The sequence below is a fragment of the Gekko japonicus genome, unplaced genomic scaffold, assembly GCF_001447785.1.
Source record: "Gekko japonicus isolate JY-2015 unplaced genomic scaffold, Gekko_japonicus_V1.1 scaffold152, whole genome shotgun sequence".
Taxonomy (NCBI): domain Eukaryota; kingdom Metazoa; phylum Chordata; class Lepidosauria; order Squamata; family Gekkonidae; genus Gekko; species Gekko japonicus.
The window spans coordinates 390,682-416,091 of record NW_015168050.1 but is presented as its reverse complement, the minus strand read 5'-3'; the positions used below and the strand labels follow the sequence as shown (position 1 = coordinate 416,091).

General features: G+C 43.2%; 1 protein-coding gene across 1 annotated transcript in view; it reads right to left on the bottom strand.

Annotated features, from left to right (window-relative positions):
- Positions 1 to 25,410, bottom strand: part of GAS7 (growth arrest specific 7) — a 251,864-nt gene that overhangs the window by 168,169 nt on the left and 58,285 nt on the right. The window lies entirely within an intron of this gene.

The window sequence follows — 25,410 nt, the reverse complement described above, 5'->3', positions numbered from 1 at the left end:
AGAGGTGGATGGTACATTTTACCAAATGTGGTGAACTGATCCGGGGGGGGGGGCGAGATTGATACATTGTGAAATTCAGAAAATCTTAAAATTCAACTTCACTATGAATCCAGAGACTATGCCGTTAGGAATCCTTCCAAACAATATGGAACGAACTTCACGAGAACTATTCAGATATATGCTAACTGCAGCCAGAGTAGCATTGGCAACCAAATGGAAAGCTGAAGAATGCATAACCTATGAGAATTGGAAGGAAAATTTGGCTGAATATACGGTAATGGCAAGACTAATGAACTATATAAACAAAAGAACAATTAAGAAATTTGAGGAGAAATGTAAAGCCTATTACGTTTATTTAGATAAAGGCTGAAAGGGTGTGTGTGAATACCTGTTGCTTGGTCTGAATAAAAATATAATTGAAATACTGTTTATTGTTTGATGTTTTCACTGAAAGTTATACATTGGTTAATATAATTCAAATAACCAATATTAGTATTTCAAATTCTCATAGTTTCTCAACACGCTAATAGAAAGATATTATTTTCTGTAATACTGTCTATAGTGCTATAGTTTAAGATAGCATTCAAAATCTTTCCAGAATTAATATAATTGTTTTAATATTTCTTTATGGTAACCATATAATAATGCTAATATGTTTGAGGAAAAACAAGTTTAAAAAAATAATCTTTGAAAATATTTTATATTTTTTACATTTTATATATCTATGTTCTTACAAGGTATAAACATCTAAAATACTTACATTATTGCTCATCTTTTATATGCAAAATATCATTGGTATCTCTGAATAATCTTTGGTGCCTGTGAATGTTTTAAAATGTTCTTCATTTTATATGAGCAAACCCTTTCCCCCTTCTTTTTTCTATATCCGTCCTCCCTTTTCTTCTGCTTTAGAAAAAATAAAAATATATTCAAAAATATGCACAATTCCAAACCTTAGTAAGTAGCAGGGGTCATTTCCTGAAGGAGCGCACAGGAGTGGAGCTCCGGCAGTAAAGAGCCCAGGGAGCAGGCACATGCAACAAGCCCCTCCCCCTGCTCCCAGCAGCCCTCAGTCAGAGCAAGAAGCAGCCAGGTAAGTTGCAGAGCTCCCCCCGGCCGCCTGGTCCAAAACAGTCCAGTGGCACCTTTAAGACCAAGTTTTATTCAGGTACAAGCTCTCCCTCCTCTGCGAGGACAGATCTGCACGTTTCCCCCCCCCCCCCAATAGCTAGCAATCCAAAAGGGTCCAGTGGAGCCTGAGCGGTGGGTGTTGCCTTCTGACACACTTCCGGTGATGTCAGGGGTGTGGCATATGCAAATAAGTTATGCTAATGAGTTATGCTAATGAGCTCCTGCACCTCTTTTTCTACGAAATTACCCCTGGTAAGTAGACATAACTGTGCTACTTGTTTGACTGACAGAAGGTAAAGTCCATTTTAACTCTCACTAAATAAAAACTGAGTAACAATTCTCAGTTCCTGTCTCATTTCTTCTGCATATCTATTGGTCTATATGACAAGTATTCCTACCCACAGCAACTACAAGTCTATACATTGGGGGAAAACACAATCCACACATTCTGTATGTTGAAAATTGAGTGTGAACTTTTGCCTTAAGTACATTATTTACTTTGCTCCAGGATTTTGCTAGCACAGTATCACTAGATTCCAGGCATTAGAAAAGCCAAAAGCGTCCAGCCAGTACCATTAACTGCAACCAAAAAATCATGGCAGTAAGACTGAATATATCTATCCACATAGTTTTGCTCAGCAAAGTAATTATAGTGAACACTGGATGGCCATGAACTCATGAAGAATAGTAGCATTACATATGCTGAATCCTCAGATTAAGGCTGCTGATGGAAACAGCTTCACATGACTTCCTGATCCATCCTGAGGAGGACAGCCATCCAGAGGTCAACTGTAGCCAGAGAAAAACCACTTCTCATTTACCAGCTGCAGGAAATATACTTACAAAAAGGGATCCTAGAAAGGAAATGTCTGTGCCCTCTGAGTAATTATTCCTGCATTCCTTTGCATTATTTGTTGGCAAGCCTAGATCATCCAAGTTTGCTGGAATTGAGATCTAAATTTTATAAACAAATTGATGTTCAGCATTGTAGTGGAAAGACTGTCTTCCTCTCACACTGTGTCTCCTCAGGAATCACTGTCTTGTAAGCAAACGGAGCAGTAAAACAAAGTTGCACTTACCTGTAACTATTGTTCATTGAGTACTGTCTGTGCAGGCACACATGGGGACTGCACATGAGCAGGCCTGCCATCGGAGAGGTTTTTATAGCTAAAAGCCTCCAGGGGGCACTGCGTGCCAGAGCTTGTTTGTGCCCAGGGACTATGTGCTCCCATGCAGCAGCACCCCCACCCTCAGTAGACATCTAGCGCCGCTAAAGCAAGGAGCATGCAGCAGGGCAGGAGAGAGGGTATGTGTGCCTGCACAGAAGATACTCGATGAATAATAGTTACAGATAAGTGCAACTTCGTTTTCATCATCAATCTTCTGTGAAGCCCCACATGGGGATTCTACCAAGCTACTCACCAGAAAGTGGGGCATGCTCTCCTCACTTGAACAGTGAATGAACTACCCCCTAGCCCACTCGAGCTTCTCTCTTCACCTGGAACTAAAGCATAGTGACACACAAACATGTCTGCTGATGACCAAGTAGCAGCTCGAAAAAAGCTGCCGAAGAAGCCATTGCACTAGTAGAATGGGCTTGAATGTTTAGTGGGAATGGCAACCTGGCCAAACCATTGCATTCCCTAATGGCTGAGGCAATCCACTGGGACAAAGTTTGAGATTGTAATGTATTCAGCCACAATTCATCTGTAGCTTCAGTCGAAAGACAAAGGATCCGAAGGATCCTAGCCGGCCCAATCAAAAGGGCTAGCTTCCCAGCCGGAGGACCACTGGTCGCCCAGTTACTGTAAATAGCCTATCGGGAGTAGGGGGTGTGTTTAGGTGTACTTGGTGGCGGGTTTTCTGAATGCATATAAACCGGCCTGCGAGCCGTTCAGTTGTCTTTGTCCTGAACTAAATAAAGGTATGCTTAGCTGAAATCACTCTCCGTCTGCATACTTTTCAGAGATGAAGCCCTCTTTCCTGTATTAGGACCAGTGAAACATACAAACAGGCCTCTAACCCAGTGGAATTCTGGGGTTCTTTTAGGGTTAAATAACAAAGCCCTTCTAACATCTAGGGAGTGCAACAATCACTTATTTTCAGAGCTTGGTGCAGGAAAAAAGATGGACAAAATAATATCCTGGGATAAATGGAACCTGGAAACTACCTTGGGGAGAAACCTAAGACTAGGTTGAAGGGTTACTCTTTCAGGAAAGATCTTCAAAAATGGAGAGTTCACCTGAAGAGCTGCTAACTCACCTTTCTGACTGATGTAATAGCCACTAGAAAACAGACTTCCATAGAAAGTTCTGCCAGTGAGCCTGAGGCAAGGGGTTCAAAATGCTTAAGTATCAACTGTGCTAAAACAACAGAGAGACCACTGGGGAACCAATGAGTCCCAAAGCAGGAAAAGATTACATAATCCCTTATGAAATCTTTTCAACAAATGATATGAGAAAACTGACCCCCCCCCCTCAATTCCATTGTGGTAACAAGAGATGGCAGCCAGGCGGACTTTTAATGAAGAAAAAGCCAAACCCTTATTCCTCAGGTGCAATAACTATTCAAATATAACTTGTAACAAGGAACTACCAAGAGAAATCTCCCTTCCACTGCACCAGAGAAAGAACTACTTCCATTTATATATATAGGACTTTCTAGGATTAGGTTTGTGTGAATGTGGGAGTACATCATTAACCTCCTGTGAAAATATCAAGTCTCTATCTCAGGCTTCCAAACCACCAGGTTGAAATGATGATGATGAAGAAGAAGAGATTGGATTTATACCCCACCCTTCACTACCCAAAGGTGTCTCAGAGCGGCTTACAAACTCCTTTCCCTTCCCCACAACAGATACCCTGTGAGGTAGGTGGGGCTGAGAGAACTCTTGACAGAAACTGCTCTTTTTCAAGAACAGCTGTGCCAGAGTTATGGCTTGCCCAAGGTCATCCAGCCACGTGCAAGTGGAGGAGTGGGGAATCAAACCCGGTTCTCCCAGATTAGAGTCTGCGCACTTAACCACTACACCAAACTGGTGTAGATCATGATGAAACACTTGATTGATACTCATTAAATCTGGTTGTTTCAGCAAGCAAAGGTACTTTCCCCCGGAGGTATCCATAAGGGTCAGAAACAAAATTTGATGAGGCCAGAAAGGAGCTACCAAAATCATTCCTGCCTGTTTTTTCCCCCTCTATGACCTTGATAAGGAGGAAAGCATAGGACAGAGCCCCCTCCCAATGAATTTTGAACACATCCCCTACAGAACATATGCCTTTCTCTGCATGAGAGCAAAATTTTGCAGCCTTCATGTTTTCTCTCATCGCAAAAAAGATCAATGTCTGGACGCCCCCCCCCCCCCAGGATGAAGATTGGTTCCAAGTATGTGGCTTTTATAGACCATTTGTGAGAGAGTGTCCCTGCCCTACTTAACCTGTTGACTCCCAGGAATGTGGAAAGCCTGAATGGAAGCACTGAGCTTCAACACCATGAACCAAGTCAAAATAGTCTGTTGGCATAGATTCCTGGATCCTCTAGACCCTTGCTTTTTAAAAATAAAACATTGTAACAGTATTGCCTGTCTGGACAAGAATGGAACAGTTCCGCAGGATATCTGAAAAACAGCTAAGGGAGTGATGAACTACCCATAACTCTTGCAGATTAATATGAAGATGCTTCTCATCTTCTGAGCATGTACCTCAGGCAGACACTCTGTCGGGGGGTAAAAAACCCTTTCTCGCTAAGGAATTCCAACATGGTTCCAATAAATTGTATCCTCTGTGATGGAATAGGACTTGTCCCAATTCACAAGGAGTCCCAATCTTTGGCAGGTCTCCAGGACTAGTGACCAATGCCTCAAAAATTGGTCTCTGGAGTCTGCCACTGACTTCCAATTGTCCAAGTAAGGGGATATATCTCATGCATACGAGGGTAGGCAATCACTGGGGCTGAACACTTTGAAAATACCCTGGGCACTGTGGCCAAGCCAAAGGGCAGGACTCTGTAGAAGAAGAGGAAGAGGAGATTGGATTTATACCCCACCCTTCATTACCCAACGGAGTCTCAGAGTGGCTTACAATTTCCTTTCCCTTCCCCTTCCCCTCCCCACAACAGACACCTTGTGAGGTAGGTGGGGCTGAGAGAGCTCTCTCAGGAACTGCTCTTAAGAGAACAGCTCTGAAAGAACTTGAGACTGACCCAAGGTCGCACCAGCAGCTGCATGTGGAGGAGTGGAAAATAAAACATGGTTCTCCCAGATTAAAGTCCGTGCACCTAACCACTCATACTGGAAAACTCGTATCCAACACAAAGAGCATAGGAATTTGCAGTGTTGAGGATGGATTGAAACACGAAAGTAGCATCTTTCAAGTCAGTAATGATGAACCAACACTTGAACTTCAAATATAGTAAAACTGAAGGAATGGACACCATGCAGAACTTAGATACGTAAAGAAATAATTCAGACTTCTGAGGTCCAGAATGGGCCTAACCCCACCCCCAATCCTTCTTATCCACTAGGAACATATAGGAGAAGATACCCTCGGGTGCCTGGGATTCTGACACCCCCACAATCACACCTGTGACAGACTGAATTTTAAAAAATACTATACAAAGAGGTAAAGGACTGTGAAGGGTTAATTCTTCACAGAGGCAGAGAGTCTTGAGTGACAGGTTGCTCCAAGCAATCTGATTGGTTAGCATCAGTTGAGCAGAAAAAGACTTGAGAGATGCATGCTGAGGAGACATTCAGTCAGATTTCTGCCTTGACTGAGAAAAGTACTAACAGTCTGATTTCAGCCTTCGCTGAGAGCAGTTTAACACAGACAGGAGAACTGGGAGAAAGTTGGCAAGAAAGTTGGAGACTGAGCCCTACGAGGAAAGGCTAAGGGCCTTGGGAATGTTTAGTTTAGAGAAGAGGAGATTGAGGGGGGGACGTGATTGCTCTCTTTAAATATTTGAAAGGCTGTCATTTGGAGGAGGGCAAGGAGCTGTTCCAGTTGGCAGCAGAGGATAGGACCCGAAGCCACAGGTTTAAATTACATGCAGAAAGGTATCGGCTGGATATTAGGAAAAACCTTTTCATGGTCAGAGTGGTTGAAAGGTGGAATCAGCTGCCTAGGGAGGTGGTAAGCTCCTCTTCACTGGCAGCTTTCAAGAAGAGGCTGGATAAATATTTGTCAGCGATGCTTTAGGCTGGTCGTGCATTGGGCAGTTAAGAAATCAAGAGTACTGGTGTTTCAAGAGAAGTGGTTTGGGTACTAGAAAAAGTGCACCAGCCTTCTGCAAACCAAGAGAGTTAGAGAATACTCAAAGAAAGTGTACTAGTGTTTGGGGGAAAACACTTGAACAAAAGCCTCTCAACCTAAAGATTTAATTTACTGCGAAAAGCTTAAGAAACTCTCATTATCCTGAAACATAAGAACTAAAGTCTGTGCACGTACTGGTTTTACATCAGAAAGTTCAACCCCTGATTTCACCTGACCTTTCCCCTCTATGTTAAATAAAATATTTCGTTATTTTTGAATTTCAAAATGCCTCGAGTGCCACTTAAGTTGTTTAAGTTAAAGTGGGCTCCTGATCCTTCCCTCAGGTTCCTGGGCTGAGCCAACAGCCAAAATATCATGGGTGGGATAGCCAGAGTTCTTCAGGAGAGAAGAAAACACATGACGAGGGTGGCTCAGTCAGTAAAAGGGAAAGAAAAACTGAGGGAAAATCTTCCCTCTGAGGGAGGGAAGTGGATGGGGCCATCATAGCATCAATTAAAGCCTGGAACAGGTCAAATGCTGCCTGGCTAAATACCCTTGGGGCAAAGAACATGGAGGGACAGACTTAAATTCTAACCTATAACCTAGTCTCAACTATGGACAATACCCACTCGCCAGAGGTAATGGCCTCCCAGGCAGCGTAAAACTGAGCTGAGCTGTCTACAAACTTAACAGGAGTGGAAACTGCAGAGTTCAAATCTGTGGCATTGAGCAGCTGGCATTAAGCCAGGAGACCAGCGCTTTGTCTTCTTTCCTGAAGCTCCATTCTAAGCCTTTGTCTTCAATGTTCAAAGGGCGTGGGTGAAACTGGAGAGCTGGTGGTTCTGCATCTGCTGTCCGATGTGAAGGTGCTGGTGGCTCTGAATCAGCTGCCGGCTGTGAACTCTGACGAGCCTGCAGCTCATCTTCTTGCTTGCCAGTTTCTGCTGGTTCAGAGCTGATTTCCTGAGATTCTTCTTCTCCTGAGATTCTTCTCCCGAGTAGTCCTCACTGTTGTTGAGTCCTGGCTGACCAACGACAGGCACCAGTGCAGCCGCACAAAGAGTCTTTGCTTGAATTGAGACAGGGTTTTTTGTGATACCCCCAATGATTTAGCTGTCTGCTTGTTCTTCATCAAGGACAGCATCTTGTCCGTCCTGGCAGAGAAGAGTGTCAACCTCTCGAAAGGTAAGTCCTCAATCTTGTGCTTTGTCTCTACAGGCAAGTGTGGTGTCTTAGTAAAATAAAACTTGCTATGGTAAGCACTACAGAATCCACAGAATGCTGACCTGCATTAATCTGCTACTTTGACAGTTTGATAGCCTCGGAATCCAGGACCTTAGCAAGGGGGTGCTGGTCTTTAGCCTGAAGTTCTAGGAATAGCAGGATCCTTTCCCATAAGAAAAACTGGTAACCAGCCATGATGGTCTCATAGTTGGAAATTTTGAAACTCAATACTGAAGAATATAACTTCCATCCCAGGACATCCAGCTTTTGTCCCTCTCTATCCGTGACAACAGAGTGGTAAGCCTGATGGTTTTTAGGTTGCCTCTCCTCCATCATCAGGGAAGATGATGGGGAATGAGTAGTTAAAGGGCTCCTTTTTGATCATGTAAAAATCCACTCTTCTAGAAGTGGGTTGGAAAGATGCGGGCTTTTGACACAGCTCCTGTGTAAGGTCTTCAAGACCCTCTAACACCGGGAACACAATAATGCTGGGGGACTCTGAATAGAAGCGACCATCTTTGGTTTGCATCATTCAGGGCCAAGCAGGTTCAATGAGATTGCTTCATACCCACCTTCAAAGTTCAGGGACAGGTGTATCACTTGGTTGGAAGTCTGCTGCAATCTGCTTTGCTATGACCATCAACAAGTCCCAGGGGGAGATGCTGAAGGTGGCAGGAATTGACTTAACAGAGGACTGCTTCTCTCATTGGCACTTCTACATGGCCTGCTCCAGAGTGAGCTCACACAGCAGCCTGGTGATCCTAGCATCTGAGGACACAACCACCAATGTGGTCTAAAGAGAGGTCCTTCAGTAGCGGAAAAAAAGTTTTACCCATTGCTCACATTTTTTACACTACAATTTTCTCCTTTGTAATTCCTTCAACAAATATTATACTTCAAAATTCACTTCATTGGTTTTCTCCATCAACACACTTCGCATGATTCAAATACCTTTGTGAAGCTTGGATACTATGCTATTATATTACAGGACCAATTCACCCCCCCCCCCCAAAAAAAGGCCTAAACCACACACACACAAAAATTCTCCCCAGAAGTATTATAACTGGATTTACGATAGTGAAATACCATAGTGAAGCACAGGTTTCAAGCTAGTCTCAGTATAAATCCTATCAGAATAATCTTACAGGTTGAAGGTAGACACTGCAGAGTCCCAAAACAACATGAAAAAAAGAAGAAAACCCAGTAAATAGCATATGAGAGAGCTCTATTGTTAGAGAAAAGGGGTTGGTCACCACCATATGAGGGCCATGACAGATAAGAGTGATGGATGGAATCATAACAGGGAGTGGAGGGAGAAAAAATCTTTCATGGCTGTTTGATGGGTGGGGGACTGTGTGCATTGAAATGTACTGGCCAAAATATTGACTGCAGGCTTGTAGTACACTTTTACTGCATGTGATGAGTTGCTCTCTTCCGGAAAATTTTAGCATAATGAAGCTAGTTGCCTAACTCCATACCGGTAGCACTAGATGACATAGGTTATTCTGTTACAAATGCTGGACATGGAAAACTGTGCTTCAGTGCAGATGGCTAGTTAAGATGACATAGATCTGTCACTGTAAATAAGAATGTATCAATCAGGTGAGGGAAAATTATCCACCATGCAAGGATATAAAACTCATTTTGAGAGATCCATATATTTCACATTTGATAAATGGCTGGATTGTATGGAAGATTTCCAGAGATGGATGGAGAGGTGATTTCTGCTGATCCCTTCCATTCCATTGCAGACTTCCAATGCCCCACCATCACAACATGCCTAGAGGTCACCTGCCTTCCAGGAAAATCATTTGGAAGGGGGCATTTGGGGCTGCAGTGGAGCAAGGAGACAAGGAAGTCACACTCTGCTGATGGAAGTCCTTCTACCAGCAGAAATTTTCAGCAGTATCCAAAAACAAAATGTTAATTCAATGCAAATGCACCATTCACAGATAGTTTATCACACAGGACATTCCCCTCTGGTAGAGTGCAAGAGAAAGCTCAGGAGAAACCACAAGGCCTCAGTTTAACATCCAGGAATCTGAAATGTACAGTGAAGGGTAACCTAGGACTGTGACAGCATCAAGTTCCTTCCCCAGCACCCTCAGTTTTTATGTTGCTGGAATTTTGGTTCATTCTAGCATCTTTACAGAACATTAGGTTTCCATGGTACCTGATATACCATGTGATACTGGGCTTATATTTAGAAACTGGAACAAGGATCATGTGAGCACCCAAATGGATATGCTGCTGTTGTTATAGCAACCAACTTCTCTCTGTGATTACTCAAATCAGCATTGTTTTCAGTTAGAGCAGAAATTTCACAGTTGAACAAAGACCACCTCAAAAGTCACATGGTGTCAGGGACTTGACCCAACCCAGGACACTCATAATTTCTTAATATTAAAGACTAGTGGCAGACTGAGATACAGCAGCATTTCTGCAGTATTCATGATTGGACGCTATTCAGTCATTGTATAGTTGGAGAGAACTCAGGAGGAACAAACATGATGGTGCGGCGTGGCCTGTGATGACCCTTTCAAGAATCACTTGCCCAAATCCATAAGCATGTACCAAGCCCAGCCTGTATGTACCACTTCTTCAACAAAACCACATTCTATGGCATCACTGCATTATTCAAGCTCTCTAAAGAGCTTTGTTGCCCTCTTAACTATGGTCTGTTGTTTTTGAGCAACCCTGAAGCCGTCAGAGTCACAATGCAGGGATTAGGCTAGCTGTAAATTTTTATGAACAAGAAATCCTCAGCTTCACAGAAGTCTGCAGAACTGTATGTCATCTCCAGTGCAGCTTTTGCCTGCACCTGAATGGGTGTGAGATAATGCAGCTGCCTTAGTATGGGTATAATTCTATTCCAGTTGCCCTAACCACTGGATAAAAGGTAGTCCAGGCTGAATATCCGACTTGTGGATCACTCCCACATTGGCTACCAGGCTGACTCCATAAGAAATGCCTCAGACTTGGTAAACTGCTCTCCTTTCTGCATACCTAGAGCACAAAACCTTGAACAACAAGATAGCACTGACCAAGAAAGCACCAGATTGAGTTGGCATAGAATCACAGATTTGGAAGGGGCCATACAGGCCAACCCCCGGCATGAGACCATCCATTAGATCTCAGTCAGAAGTGATCTAAATTCCTGATTTCTAAATCCAAAATCAGTCTCATCAACAAAAGACATTCACCAAGGGTCTAACATTCCTTGTCACAAGCACTACAAACATGCTTCCGTGACTGAGGGGCTATCTACCTTCAAATCATATTTACGTCATCACAGCCTCTTCTCATCTTTACAAATTCCTGTGTTTTCACCATGTATATGAAAATAAAAAGTTGGCTAGAAAATAAGAACCAATGTGCTAATTTTCTAAATGTAAAGCATATTTTAAGTGTGGGTTGCAAGAAACTGCTCAACTGTAGAAGCTGCACTGTTTAATAGGAAACACTTATATAGGGAAGAAAAGAGATTCAGAAGAGTCTGGGGGGAAAGTGAGGGACAGAAAACATTAGTATGTATTGAACTCTTCACATGTATGGGCTAAGCAAATAAATGATTCTGGCATCCTAGACACAACAACATAAATGTCATTGGGCAGTTCCATCTTTCATAAGATCTTACTGGCCTCTCTAGGATGTCAGAACCAGGGATGGGCATGAACAAGGAAAATTAAGGTTCGTTTCGGTTTATGGTTCATGGGGCCACACAAACCATGAATCTTCACAGAACTCCCTGTTTACCAAACTGATTAATTTTGTGACGTTTGTGATGCAGTAGAACGCTCCTCCTGCAGGCTAGAGATGCCATGGGAGAAGAACCGCATGCAGATCATGAGGTTGGCTTCTCCTCCTGTGGCACGATTTAAAGCATGTTGCAGAAGGAGAAGCCATGGCAGCCAGAATCTGCTTGTGTCCGGGAGAGCCCTCCCCACCACATGCAGATCCTGGGGTGGACTTTCTCTTAGTCGTGGCAAGCCATGGCCAGTAGAAAGTGGGGAGGGGAACTCCCAGAAAGGGTCTTCCTTTCTCCGAGCTGTAACAACCCTCAGCCAGGAGAAAGTGGGGGGATCTCCTGGGAAGGGACTCACTTCCACCTTTCTCCTGGCCATGGCAAGCTGCAGCCAGGAGAAAGTGGGGAGAAGATCTTCAGGGAAGGGTCTCCCTTTCTCATGGCTGTGGCCAGGAGAAAGTGGGGGGGATTTCCCAGAAGAGACTCCCATTCACCTTTCTCCGGGCCCTAGAGGCACTTCACCCCCACCTTGGGCTGCCTGGTGCAGCCCCTTTAAACAGTATGAGGAAGCCCAAGATTGACAGCTGAGCAGGTGGGAAGAGACTTCTCCATGCTGGCTCAGCTGGCTCGGGCTGCCTGGGGCAGTCCCTTTAAACAGGTTGTGCAAGTGGGCCCAAGACAGCTGAAGAAAATATATACCATGAGATGGCAACAAATATGGACAGATTCTTCTTTAATTTTTTTTTTATAAATACTATAATGGTGCTCAGTAGAACTTATAGTACATACAATTCTTGTTATTTGTATCAATAGAAGTACTACAAAAGACAATATTGTCTACTTCTTACAATAACCAATTGACACAAACAACAGCACATTCTATTACACAGTGCAGCATGTGAAAGATTCTGATGGGGTCCCAATTTACTTTCAGCCCGTTTCTTTGTCTTTATCAAAGAATCTTCACTGCGTATAATACAAAAAATACAAAAAGGTCACCAGACAAACTGCAGACATACAATGAAAATACAAATAATCTCTTACAAGTCATTTACTCACCACATAAAAACTACATAGATGGAGGACTTCTGGAATTACTTCTGTGGCATATTGCTTCTAATTCAAGTCTGTCTTCTCAAAACCCACCTTGCAAGCATGTCATTTAATGTCTCCAGCCAACACCCACAACAGGTGTCACTAATTAACATTAATCTCAAACCTACCACACTGATACCACCCAAATGGCCCTGTCTTTCACAAAAAAACATTAAGAACAAATTCCTGATTCAAACCTTCTGGTTGCAAAGTTTGCAAATAAAACATCCAGAATGCTTCCTGGTGTAATCAAGATTTAAGTACATCCTGCCAGTTGTATATATGTTCTTTAACAACAGTTAACACCAAAAATCTGAGATCCTCAGGGCGATGTTTTTGTGTAATAAAATGTTCTGTCAATGGAGCATCCAAGGAATGATTTCTAATTTTAGATTTGTGCTCCGTGATTCTAAAATGTATAGGTGCCCCCTACATATAAAAGTTGACATGGGCAGGAAATTAAATATATACATCTCCTACTTTTGCAATTAGTAAATTGTTTTAAAGGAAAAGAAAAAGTACCCTTAGGGTGTTGAAAAACCTTGCTCTCAATTGCTTGCTCACAGACCGAACATGAACCACATTTAAAGTGATCCTTCATTCCTAATTCAGAGAACTCTGCTACATCCGATCTGACCAGTACGTCCTTAAGACAATAGTTTTACGCAGAACCATATAAGGTATCATTTCACAGCCTGGGATGCCTGTTAACAAATGCCAATTTTTTAAATGACATTTCTGGCAGAAATAAATCTAGGTGTATATGTAAATACATAAAACTTCCCGTCTTTTTTTCTGTTTATTTTGTAATAAATCAGTTCTATTGACCTGCTGAGCTCCTGCATGGGCTCTATGGAAAAGAAGGGCCAGCAGAAAGGAAGGGGTGAAATACCTTCCTGGGGGCACTTCAGCCCCACCTGACTGCTGGCTGTGGCTCGCTGCAGCCACCAGATAGAAAAAGGTTAAGTGCCTTCCAATGGGCATTTAGAAGCATAGAATCATAGAGCTGGAAAGGACCTCCAGGGTCATCTAGTCCAACCCCTTGCACAATGCAGGAAACTCACAAATACCTTCCCCTCCACACACCCCGTAACCCCTGTTCCATGCCCAGAAGATGACAAAAAACTTCCAGGATCCCCAGCCAAACTGGCCAGGAGAAAAATTCCTTCCTGGCTCTAAAGTGGCAACCAGCATTTCCCTGGGCATGTAAGAAAGGGCCACAAGGACTAAGCACTGAGGCAACCCTTCCTGTCCTCTCTCTCTTAATCTGCCTAAGTTCACAGAATCAGCATTGCTGTCAGATGCCCATCTAGCCTTTGCTTTAAAACCTCCAAAGAAAGAGAGCCCCACCCCCAAGGAAGCCTGTTTCACTGATTTTTACCGCTCTGTTCTTCCTAATGTTTAGCTGAAAACACTCTTGATTTCATTTCAACCCACTGGTTTTGGTCCGACCTTCTGGGACAACAGAAAACAACTCCACGCCATCCTCTAGATGACAGCCCTTCAAGTACTTGAAGATGGTTATCATATCACCTCTCAGTTGTCTCCTCTCCAGGGTAAACATACCCAGCTCCTTCAACCTTTCCTCATAGGACTTGGTCTCCAGACCTCTCACCATCTTTGCTACTCTCCTCTGGACATGTTCCATCTTGTCCATAGCTCCTTAAATTGTGGGGCCCAAAACTGAACACAGTACTCTAGGTAAAGTCTAACCAGAGCAAAGCAATACCATCACTTCATGTGATCTGGACACTACCTCTTTTGATACAGCCCAAAATGACATTTGCCTTTTTAGCTACAACATCACACTGCTGACTCATGTTCAGTGTATGGTCCACTAAGACCCCTAGATCCTTTTGCATCCACTACTGCCAAGACAAGTCTCCCCCATCCTATAATTATGCATTGGATTTTTCCTACCTAAATGCAGAACTTTACATTTATCCCCATTGAAATTCATTAAATTTTAGCCCAGTTTTCCAGCCTGTCAAGATCATCCTGTATCCTGACTCTGTCTTCTGCTATATTAGCAACCCCTCCCAATTTAGTATCATCTGAAAATTTAATAAGCATTCCCTCTATTCCTTCATCCAAATCATTGATAAAGACGTTGAACAAAACAAGTCCCAGGACAGATCCTTAAGACACTCCACTTGTCACTCCTCTCCAAGAGGATGAGGAACCATTAAAAAGCACTCTTTGGGTGTGATCTGCCAACCAGTTACAGATCCACCTAACAGTAATAGGGTCCAAAACATTTCATCAACTTGTCAACAACAATATTATGTGGAATCTTATCAAAAGCCTGACTGAAATAAAGATAAACTATGTCTACAGCATTCCCCTGATCCAGCAAGGTAGTAACTTTTTCAGAAAAAGAGATAAGGTTAATCTGACATGACTTGTTCTTGAGAAAACCATGCCAGGGAGGTTTTGCTGGCTGGGCAAAGCTGTGGCCAGCAGAAAGGAAAGGGTGAAATACCCTTGGGAGTCACTTGGGAAGCACTTCACCCCATATTTAACCTTCTGGTTTTGCTCCCCTCACTTCAAAGCAGATCCTGGGGTCAAGCTTCTCCTTCCATGGTGTGGTTTAAATCACACTGCAGGAGGAGTAACTATAGAAGGATCTCCCTGTAGCCAGGAGAACCCTTCCCACTGCATGCAGATCCATTTCAGCCTAACAACCTGTCAGCTGTTAGGTTTAAATGGCTCCAAGCCATTAAACCCCCCACCACATTTCTTTCCCCCCTTGGAAGTGGGTGAAAGGGATCGCTGAAATGGCTTGCCTCTATTTCAACATACCAGCTATTTCAACAACAACAACAAAAAAAACCCGCTTCCCACCATGAGCTGCACAAACCCTCTACAAAAAAGTGGATGGGCATGAATCTCAGTTCACAAACCATGACTCAGTGATTTTTGTGATGAATTTAGGTGTGTCATGAGATTTGTATCCATCCCTAGTCAGAACCTTAAGTCTACCTTAGCCAGGAGAACAGGAAGACCAAGGCAGGATTGGTATGGAATAAGAGCTGAAGAATGAACATTTTGGGTTTACCGTAATTTACCTAAGACGAGGCTTAGAAAATCATAGCTCTGTTCAAGGGTAAGGATATTTTTAAGGGTTTTTTTAAATGTAGGTTCAGTTTTCATAAATGTAAAAAAGCTACCCAAAAAAGCAAATACAGCAAATACTCAAAAGTCAGAAATAAAAAGGCTATTCTTAGATTTTGGTAAGAAAGCTCTCATAAAAATTATGTTTGATAAACTTTCACATGCCAATAATGATTCCTACAGGATCAATAGACTATGATGTTTTTGCCAAAGAACTATAATTAAGAAGCAAAGATGGGTTTAGGACTACAATTATCCTGTATTCCCTTTGAAATGACCAGAGCAGCTTCAATACAAAATTCGGAGGAAGTTTCCTCACAGTGAGTCTTTAACAGAGCAGTCCTACACACTGTGACTCCAGTCTAAGTCCAATAGTTTCAAGTAACTATTATATTCATATTGCTTAATGCAATTCAAATGTGATCACTCTCATTATTTCCTACCCACTTGCATGCTTTTCAATCCAACAACATAATTATAGATCAACTCCCTACAATCAAAAAACAATTAACCCAGAAAAAAAGGAACCAAGCCCCAGGCCCCTACACACCAGACCACATAATGAGGTCATCAGGAACAGAGACCTCCAGCTCTGCTGCACCCATTCCAGCATGAATCAGACTATGTCTGGCACAATACTCACTTAGCACTACTTCCTGCATACAGGGGGATTGAATGGATAGGTCTGACTCATGCTGGGAGAGGCAATAGCTTCACTTGAGTTTTTAGACACTCAACACATTACTATATTTACTGAGGAGGAGGAGGAGGAGGAAGAAGAAGAATTGGATTCCCTCGGAGTCTCAGAGTGGCTTATAATTTCGTTCCCTTCCTCTCCCCATAACAGATACCCTTTGAGGTAGGCGGTGCTGAGAGAGCTCTGAGAGAACTGTGACTGACCCAAGGTCACCCAGCTGGCTGCATGCAGAGAGCTGGGGAATCAAACCTGATTCTCCAAATTAGAGTTCGCTGCTCTTAACCACTACATCAAAATAAATCTTCCCCCGCCAAGGGGTGTTCACAAGAAAAAGAAGGAGTCATCTTACATTCACATACAACTTGCAAATATGTACACTAACAACATTTGAGGGGTATAACAGTTATTTAGACTGGTCACTTTACAGCAATATAGCATTACAGATGCATAATGAACAGGATACAAGGGGGGGATGGAAGAAAGGGGAGGAGGAAACTCAGAACAAGGGCCAGTCCAAGGCTGCTTCGACACCAAGGAATTCCCTCATTTCAGCCATCCTACTGGTACAGGTTTGGGTTTTTTTAATGTTCCCAAAGGATGGATAAAAATGGATGTTTTTTTTAAAAAAAAATTAAATTGGATTATTTTAATAAAATGCTTTTTGAGGAAAAAAATCTAACGATAGTTTTTAAATTTAAGATACATTATAGTCCAAAGGTTATTCATCATGAAATAAGGATTAGTTTTTAATTATCTAGCATGAGGCTGTATATTCATGCAATGTCTAAATCTTTAGGTAAATGAGTTCCATTAATTCATTCACAATGTCATGCTCTTTCAGAGGTTTCTGTAAGATTATTGGGCAGTTTTTCCATCTAGACTATCACAGATGCTGGGTTATACAGTTCTCAAAACTGTGGATTTGTGTCTGCAGAGATCACATGCCTCTTATTCAAAGCAAATAATGTTATAAAATAAACATACAGAGTTGAGAAAAATACCTTAATCCCATTTGTTCCTTTGCAAATCTATGTACACAGAATCAACCCCTTACCTCTTAAGTGCTAAATTTCAAAAATTCAAGTTGAATAAAAGATTGTTGGGAGTGGAGGAGATTTGCACAAGAAGCTAAGTGTGAGGATGGAGGGACAAGCATTAAAAATAAAAGTGAAACTTTTTGAGCAGAATACTCCACTGGATCTTTGTGTATATAGCCTGAGGTTTATCATATTATTCTTTCCTTGGAGGAGAAAACTTATAATGGCAGCATGCCAGAAAAGAGACCCAGTTTGGGAATGTTTTAATGAAGTTTCTCTACCTATGGGTAAGGCAGGCATGCGTGCAAAATGCAGACACTGCAAGAAAGAAATGCAAGGATTGATGGCCTAAATGAAACAACATCATGAGAAGTGCTGTGATGAAAATGACAAAACGAACATTTTGAATGGGCAGGATCTTCAGGTCGGTAAATGTTTTATTGCATCATATTTCTTAAAGACTGCTTTGAGGAACTGTCATGTTTGAGCAAAATTATATTTCTTATTATTATTACTGCATGTCACTGTCATTTTGATACAGTTATGAAGAAATAAAGAGTTGAAACAAGCAAATATTCCTTTTTTTGGCAGTACTGAGTGGCAGTGAATACAATGAGTAATACTTAATAAGCAGAATGGTATAAATAATAAAATAACAGCATTGAGTTTTTTTGTTTAGGTAAATCCATAATCAGCATAATGGATTCTGGAAACTATCCAACTTTGAGATCACCATCCTCCTCTTCTACAGTTTCAGAGTTAAATGTCCAGGATAGTGTTTCAGTCACTTCATATACATCAATATCCACAATATATCACCTAAAAGAAACAAAAAAGCTGACCATCCAAAAACCACCATAGATAAATTTGTGATAAGAACCAGCAGATTAGAAAAAGAGTAAACTGATGAAAAAATTGCCCAGTTCGTTTACGTGACAAACTCTTTTTTCTTTCTGATTGAAAACCACACTTCATTAATACAGTTCAGTCACTGAGACCAGGATACAGTCCACCCAGCAGAGCAGCTATTGTAGGCAAACTGCTAGATAAACTGTATGACAGAGAAATGTAGCGATGTGCAACAGCTCTAGAGGGTAAAATTGTTAACCTAAGTCTTGATGGGTGGACTAATGTCCACAAAGATCCTGTTGTATGTGCTTGTATAACAACAAATGATACATCAGGAAATGCACACACAGCAGAAGTGGCAGCAAAAGATACAATAACATGTGAACAAAAATGTGAATGTCTTGTATGCAGTTTGGTCACAGACAATGCTGCGAATGTATTCAAGATGAGAAGAAATTTAGAAGAGCAGGAAGAGAATAAAGCGCTAATAACATATGGTTGCAGTGCTCATTTCCTGTACTTCCTAGCCAAAGACTTCAGTGTTCCAGCTCTGAAAAGAATGGGTGGAACCAAGCTAACACTATCACAAGATGTTAGATGGAACTCTGTAGTGGACTGTTTTGAGCAGTATATCAAGAACTAGGCTATTCTGATGACAGACTGTGAACAAAACAGAGAAAATAGATGGCACTGTCATGGCCTAAATCCTCACCACTGAGCTTAAGAACCCATTTCTGAAGCGCAAACAAAATACAGAAAAATAGCTGTTTTATTGCTGATGCTGTCGAAACTTGGAAGGAACTTAATAAGCACTTACAAAGAGAACTACATACTGACAAGAATTAAATTACAAGCATTATAAAAACAAATGGGAGAAGCACCGTCTCCAGGTAATTTTCTCACAAATATTGTCAATATCTGGTACCAGTGCCAAACCTTAAGTGCTGAGGAAGATAAGTTAGCTATGATATGGGTATCCAGAATCATCCATTTGCAATGCCAACTGTAACAAACCAGTGCTAAAGGGGGACAATTCAAGAACTATATATTTGCTGATGACGTTTTAAAGAAAGTCATACCACTTCCATACAAACACACACACAGCTGCTTCACTTGAAACCTCTTTTTTAAAAAAAAAAATTCTGGACAGGATGCTATCTGTATGAGAAGTTTCTTATGTTTGAAGGGGAAACAGCACAAGAGCTAGTCAGTTAGTCTTTTCATCTGTTGATGATTGCAATGGGACAGACCATGGCAGGAATTAGCATAACAGAAGACTCTGCTCCTATGAGAAGGTTTTTTTTAAGGCTGTTAAAGGTACTGGCTCATTTAAAACAAAAACAAAAAAACCACAAGAGAATCACCCACAGCTCAGGTTTTTTTTTGGGGGGGGGAGATTGCCAGAGATATGAGTTTTTTTTAAAAAAGAGGAAGGTATTACATTATTTCTATGCGGGCTGTGTTACCCAGGATGGGTGGAGAATCCCAAAGGCCACATGAGAAGGGGGGCCAGGGCAGGAGACCTCAGTGCACATCAGGTATGAAAGGGAAACCACCATTAAAAATGGAGAGAAAGTGGAATACTCTCTGTTGTCTCAGAGTAGCGATGTGGAACTGCAGTAAAACTGGGGGGGGGGGGAGGACTCAGAGACCTCTATTTGAACTCATGTCTGATGAAGGGGGCTTTGACTCTTGAAAGCTTATACCCTGAAACTCTTGTTGATCTATGAGGAAGGGCCATAGCCAGTGATGGAGCATTGGGGATGGTGCCCCTATTATATTTGCAACACCCCCCTCCCGGCTCCAACCAGATCGAAGTCAGGTGGAGTGGTGCTTCAGAGCCAGGTGGGGAGGAGGAGTCACTATGCAAGCAGGCATTGCAGTTCTGGCCGGAAGCCAAGAAAGCAAAGAAGTGGCACTGCAGTCACCACCCACCTGGTGAGCTAGCCCTGTGTAGGAGTCACACACACTCAGCAGCCCCAGGTCCTCTGAGCATGTGCAGAGTGTGCAGCCTCACCCCTGAGCCATGCTCAGGCCTCCCCAGGTACACGGCCAGCCTGGCCTCCCTGCCTGCCCTGAGAACAAGGGGAGGCAGCCTGGCTGCCCCAGATGGAGCCCCAGTGCACTGCTGCCATGCCGTGCCAAGGGGGAGGGCACTTGCCTGCCATTGAGCCCCACCCCCTGGGCAAAAGGCCTCAGAAGGCCAGGCCACCCCCTATGCTTGGACAAAAGGCACCGCCATCCCCATTCTTCAGGCACCACAGCCTGGAAAGTGGCTGTTATATACTGAAGATTGAGGCAGCGTTTCTTAAACAAGTGATTTCTTTATTCAGCTCAGAACACAGCAACACAGCAACCACACTAGAAAAAGATGCAACTTTATACATTTTGGTGGGCCAAGGCGACAATTCCTTGCCCTCTGCAGTTAGAAGTAGAAGTGGCCCTTGGCGGCCATCGTAGTTCCGTGATGGAGCGGCAGGTGGCTGTGTTCCTCTTGCTGTTCCTGTGGGCCAAGGCAACAATTCCTTGCCCGTTGCAGTGATCAGCTCTCGAGGGGCCAAGGTGACAATTTCTTGCCCGTTGCAGTGATCAGCTCTCGAGGGGCCAAGGTGACAATTCCTTGCCTGTTGCAGTGATCAGCTTAGGTTCTGTGGGGCTGCCTACCCACTGAATCCCATCCTCGTCACCAGTGTTATATACTGGACTTGAGGCAGCTCTTTTCAAAAGTGATTTGTTTATTCAGCTCAGAACACAGCAACACAGTAACCACACTCAAAAATGATACAACTTTATACATTTTGAACCAGGGAAAACCACACCCCCTAGCACAGTAATGACCAATTGCAATAGAGAGCTTAGAACCAATAGGATTCGTAAGACAACCGCTGATTTTCTTGTATTTGACTAGGACGGAGGCGATACCGACAACAGGAACACAATTCCTTTGGATGTAAAAAAGTTGCCGACTGCACTTCTGGAGACAGCATGCAGAGAATCTGGGACAGACTTGTTGAAATGTATTCCACGAGACAATCGACAGTGCAGAACCTGAATCGACTTCCATCTGACAAGCGCGGCCTTCCAGGAAGACGGTAACCTTGATCTTGGACATGCGTGAAGACCTTGGTGGATATATAATCGATTGGTGTAGTCTTCTGACGCTCTCGCTTCATTACTGAAGTTCTGCCGGTGACTGAACGACTGAGACAATGAAAAGCAAGACGAGTGGGGTGATTTAGTTGCGGCATGACCTTGCGATGAGCAACAGACTTTAGCGATATGGCCCATCTTTCTGTAAGAACGACAATTAGCATCATGGAACTGACAGTCTCTATGAGCATGCGCACCCCCGCAACCAGCACACGCCCCCTTTCGTGGGCCTTTTTGAAACCGGCTTGGGTTTTGGTGGGCTCTTGTTCTGTGGACTCCATCATCAGATGATTCCGATTGGTCATCTTGGGAGTCAGACGAGTCTGTGGTAACGTTGTGGTGAACTGCGTGCAGCATGACGAGTGACTCGGAGCGCCCAATTTCAGCTTGCGGAGAGAAATGTTGCCGGCCTCCACTCTCAGCGCTTCTTCGAGTGCAGATTCATAAGTGAGTTCTTTTTTTAAGAGAAGCACTCGCCGGATGTTGTCGTCTCTGAGGCCGCAGAGCAAATGATCCATCAGGACGGAATCTAAGTTCGGGAACTGGCAGTCACGAGCGACCCTTCTCAGCGCAGCAACGTATTCGGTGACAGACTCGCCCGCCTTCTGGCTTCGTTGGTGGAAAACACATCGGTGTACTGCGGCAGATGTCTTAGGCGTAAAATAATTGTTGAGCCGCATCTTGATTATGCCGAGAGATGTCTCCAGTAATTTCGGCGGAGCTACTAAGTCCCGGGCAATGTCGAATACAGCCTGGCCGCAGGTACTCAAGAAAGTGGCGCGTCAGACATTGTCTCCTTCAATACCGTTTGCTACAAGGAAGCATTCAAAACGGTTGAGGTAGGATTCCCAGTTTCCAACCCTGGGGTCGAACGGTTTGATATGGCCCTTGGTTGCCATGCTCATCGTGATTTAGCTCTAGGCGCCCTTAGTGATTCAGCTTGGTCAGGCAGAGAGTAAGTTCCCCGTGTGATTAGTCCTGTGATCCCATCCTCGTTGCCAGTTTTAAGTATTGAGGCAGGAGACGATTGCCAAATGAAGAAGGCTTTATTCAAAACATTGCTCAGCTCTGAACTGCTCTGATAAGAGCAGCACCCAAACTTATACCATTCCAATATTGAACTATATACAATGTTACTACATTCAGGAGGTCTGATTGGACCTAAGCAGAGCCTCATGATAGGACTCTCTGTTTGGCTTAAGGACTAATAGGCAATCTTTATTAGGCAGCCAATCATAACAAACTAGAATGCCTCAGCACAAACTATAACACAACAGCTTAAGCATAACTCAGAACATAACAGAGACATCTGCCCTTGACCTGTTTCAATCTGGCTTCAAGGCTTTGTGAATGTTCTCCAGCTATAGCCAGAGAAGGACAATCCACTGCTGCAGTTATTGCTGGGCCTATTAGTAGCACTTGATACAGTCATATATCAGCCTTAGATAGGACTAAGATTTCTCTAGTAGCTCAAGTTAAGAGGCTTGGGGGGGGGGTACTCCTAGACCCAGCTTTACTGATGGATGAGCGAGCCAGTGCTGTTGCTAGGAGTGCCTTCTTTCAATTACATTTGGCTTGTAAACTGGTCCCTTACCTAGACTCTGATGACCTCCACACTGATCCATGTAGGCTTGGCCAAGTCCCCCCAGGTGGCGGGGAAACCCCCGCCCCAGAGGCCCGTTCCCCACTGCCACCGGATCAGGCCCCAGGGGGAACTCCCCCCCGACGTGCACGTCACCAGGAAGTGACATGACCACGCTGGGTGGGGTTTTCCCTCGGATAGTTGTGGCCCCACCCCCAGCATGCCCAGCGTCGTCACATCACTTCCAGGTGCTGTGGATACGGCGCGCGCTCCGGGATTGACCCGGGAATCCCCCGCTCCGGAACAAGGTGAGACTTGGCAACCCTAGATCCATGCTACTGTAACATTCAGAGTAGACTACTGTAACATGCTTTATGTGGGGCTGCCTTTGAAGATGTTTTGGAAGCTTTAACTGGTACAAAACAAGGTGCTGAGACTCCTGTATAGAATCAGCCAGCTGGAACATATAACCCCACTGCTGCATAAAAAATACACTTGGGGTCTATCTGCTTCTCAGTCCAATTCAAAATGCTGAGGGAAAAATCCCTTCAGGAACCAGCACTCACATACATCTTGGACCACATCTCCTGGTCCCATGCACCATTTCTGCTCCTCAAGACAACCTTCTCTTTTTAGTCTCCTCACCTCGGATTGTTCATTGGGCAGAAGATTTCAGGGTCTTTCCATCATATGGCAGATGAGAGTGGGTGCAGCAGGCCACATTCAGAAAGCTATGTAAGACTGATATATTCTAGAAGTCATTTGGTGGAGGGTAAAATGTTTCAGTTGCGATTTTTATTTTTTTATAGTCTACCTTTCTCACTGAGACTCAGTGGATTACATATGTCAGTGTAATCAACAGAATGATGAGGAGACATATAAAACAATGTGATTCAACTATTATAGCTGAAAGCTTAAACAAGGCATAAGGTATTAAGAAGAAGAGGAGATCTGATTTATACCCCGCCCTTCACTACCCAAAGGAGACTCAGAGCAGCTTACAATCTTCTTCCCTTCCCCTCTCCACAACAGACACCCTGGGAGGTAGGTGGGGCTGAGAGAGCTCTGACAGAAACTGCTCTTTTCCAAGAACAGCTGTGCCAGAACTATGGCTTGCCCAAGATCATCCAGCAGGTGCAAGTGGAGGAGTGGGGAATCAAACCCGGTTCTCCCAGATTATAGTCCGCTCACTTAACCACTACTCCATGTTAAAAAATACAAGAAATTGTATTACGTAAGTAGAAATATAATACAGTGAAAGGAAGCTAAAACATACAGTAACAGATAATACATGTTAGTATAATACTAGTATAGTAGTATAGTCCACAGTCCCATTAAAACATGTTTGTGAATCGTTCTGTTATAACGCAGCTCTATTTCCTTTATAAAAATACCCTGTTCTGTTTTATATAGTTTGCAGAAAACCAAATGTGTGGGAGCCTTCTTGACCTCATCTGACAACCCATTCCATATAGTGGGAGCTAGTACAGAAAATGCATGTGTATGGTCAGTTGTTGATCTTGCCCATTTGCAAGGTGGCACCTGTAGAAGGCTTGTTCACATGAGTGAAGCTGTCATGACAGGGTGCAGGAGGAGAAACGGTCCTTGAAAAGTTTTGTATGTGATGTCCAGTATCTTGAATTAAACCTCATAAGTAATATGCAGCCAATGGAGTGATGACAAAATGGGGGTAAGATGCATGCTCTACATAGTTCCTGATTATAACCAAGCTACAGTATTTTGCACTAACTGGAGTTTCCAAGTTGATTGATTGATTTGATTGATTTATTAAATTTTACCTCGCCCTCCCGGCCAGGCCGGCTCAGGGTGGCTTACACAAGAACAGATAAAATTCTGACAATACAGCATAAAATCATCAACATCAATTAATATAAATAACAATGTTAAAACCAAAAACACAATAAAGTGCTAGCAAGCGTAATTTCCTCATTTTACAGTCAAGCTCTTTGGTCTCCTCCAGTTGTCTTGGGTGAATTAGCTCAGGCAGTAATTGACTTCAAGGGGAGACCTAAATAGACTGCATTACTAGTATACTTTCAGTGTCACCATGGTGGGGATCCAGGTCACCAGATCAGCTGTGACAACCCAAATGGAGTTAGAAAAAAGTTGTGTGTGTGTTTGAGGAATTTCAGACAGACAATATAATCCGGAAGAGGAACAGTTCCCAAACGGTTTCTGATCTGTCATTTCAGACAGAACCGTTTCAGAACTGTTTTAGAACCGGTTCCCTACCGGAATATATTTGTAATTTCAGACACAAACGCTTCTGTCCCATTTAAGAAACGGGGCTGAAGCGTTTTACCTGTCAACCGCTTCCAAGTAGTCTTCAGTTTCCTTTCCCGGTTCCGATACGCTTTTTCCCCGCTGTTTTTCGCCCGCGTGGGCAATCTCTGGCTTTTTTTTAAAAAAAAAAATGTTTGCTTTATAGCATTACTAGCAGAAAAGCCCGTTGTGAAACCGATACAACGGGATCTAGAAAGATGTGGTCTGTGACGAACGCATAGGCTGGATGGTGG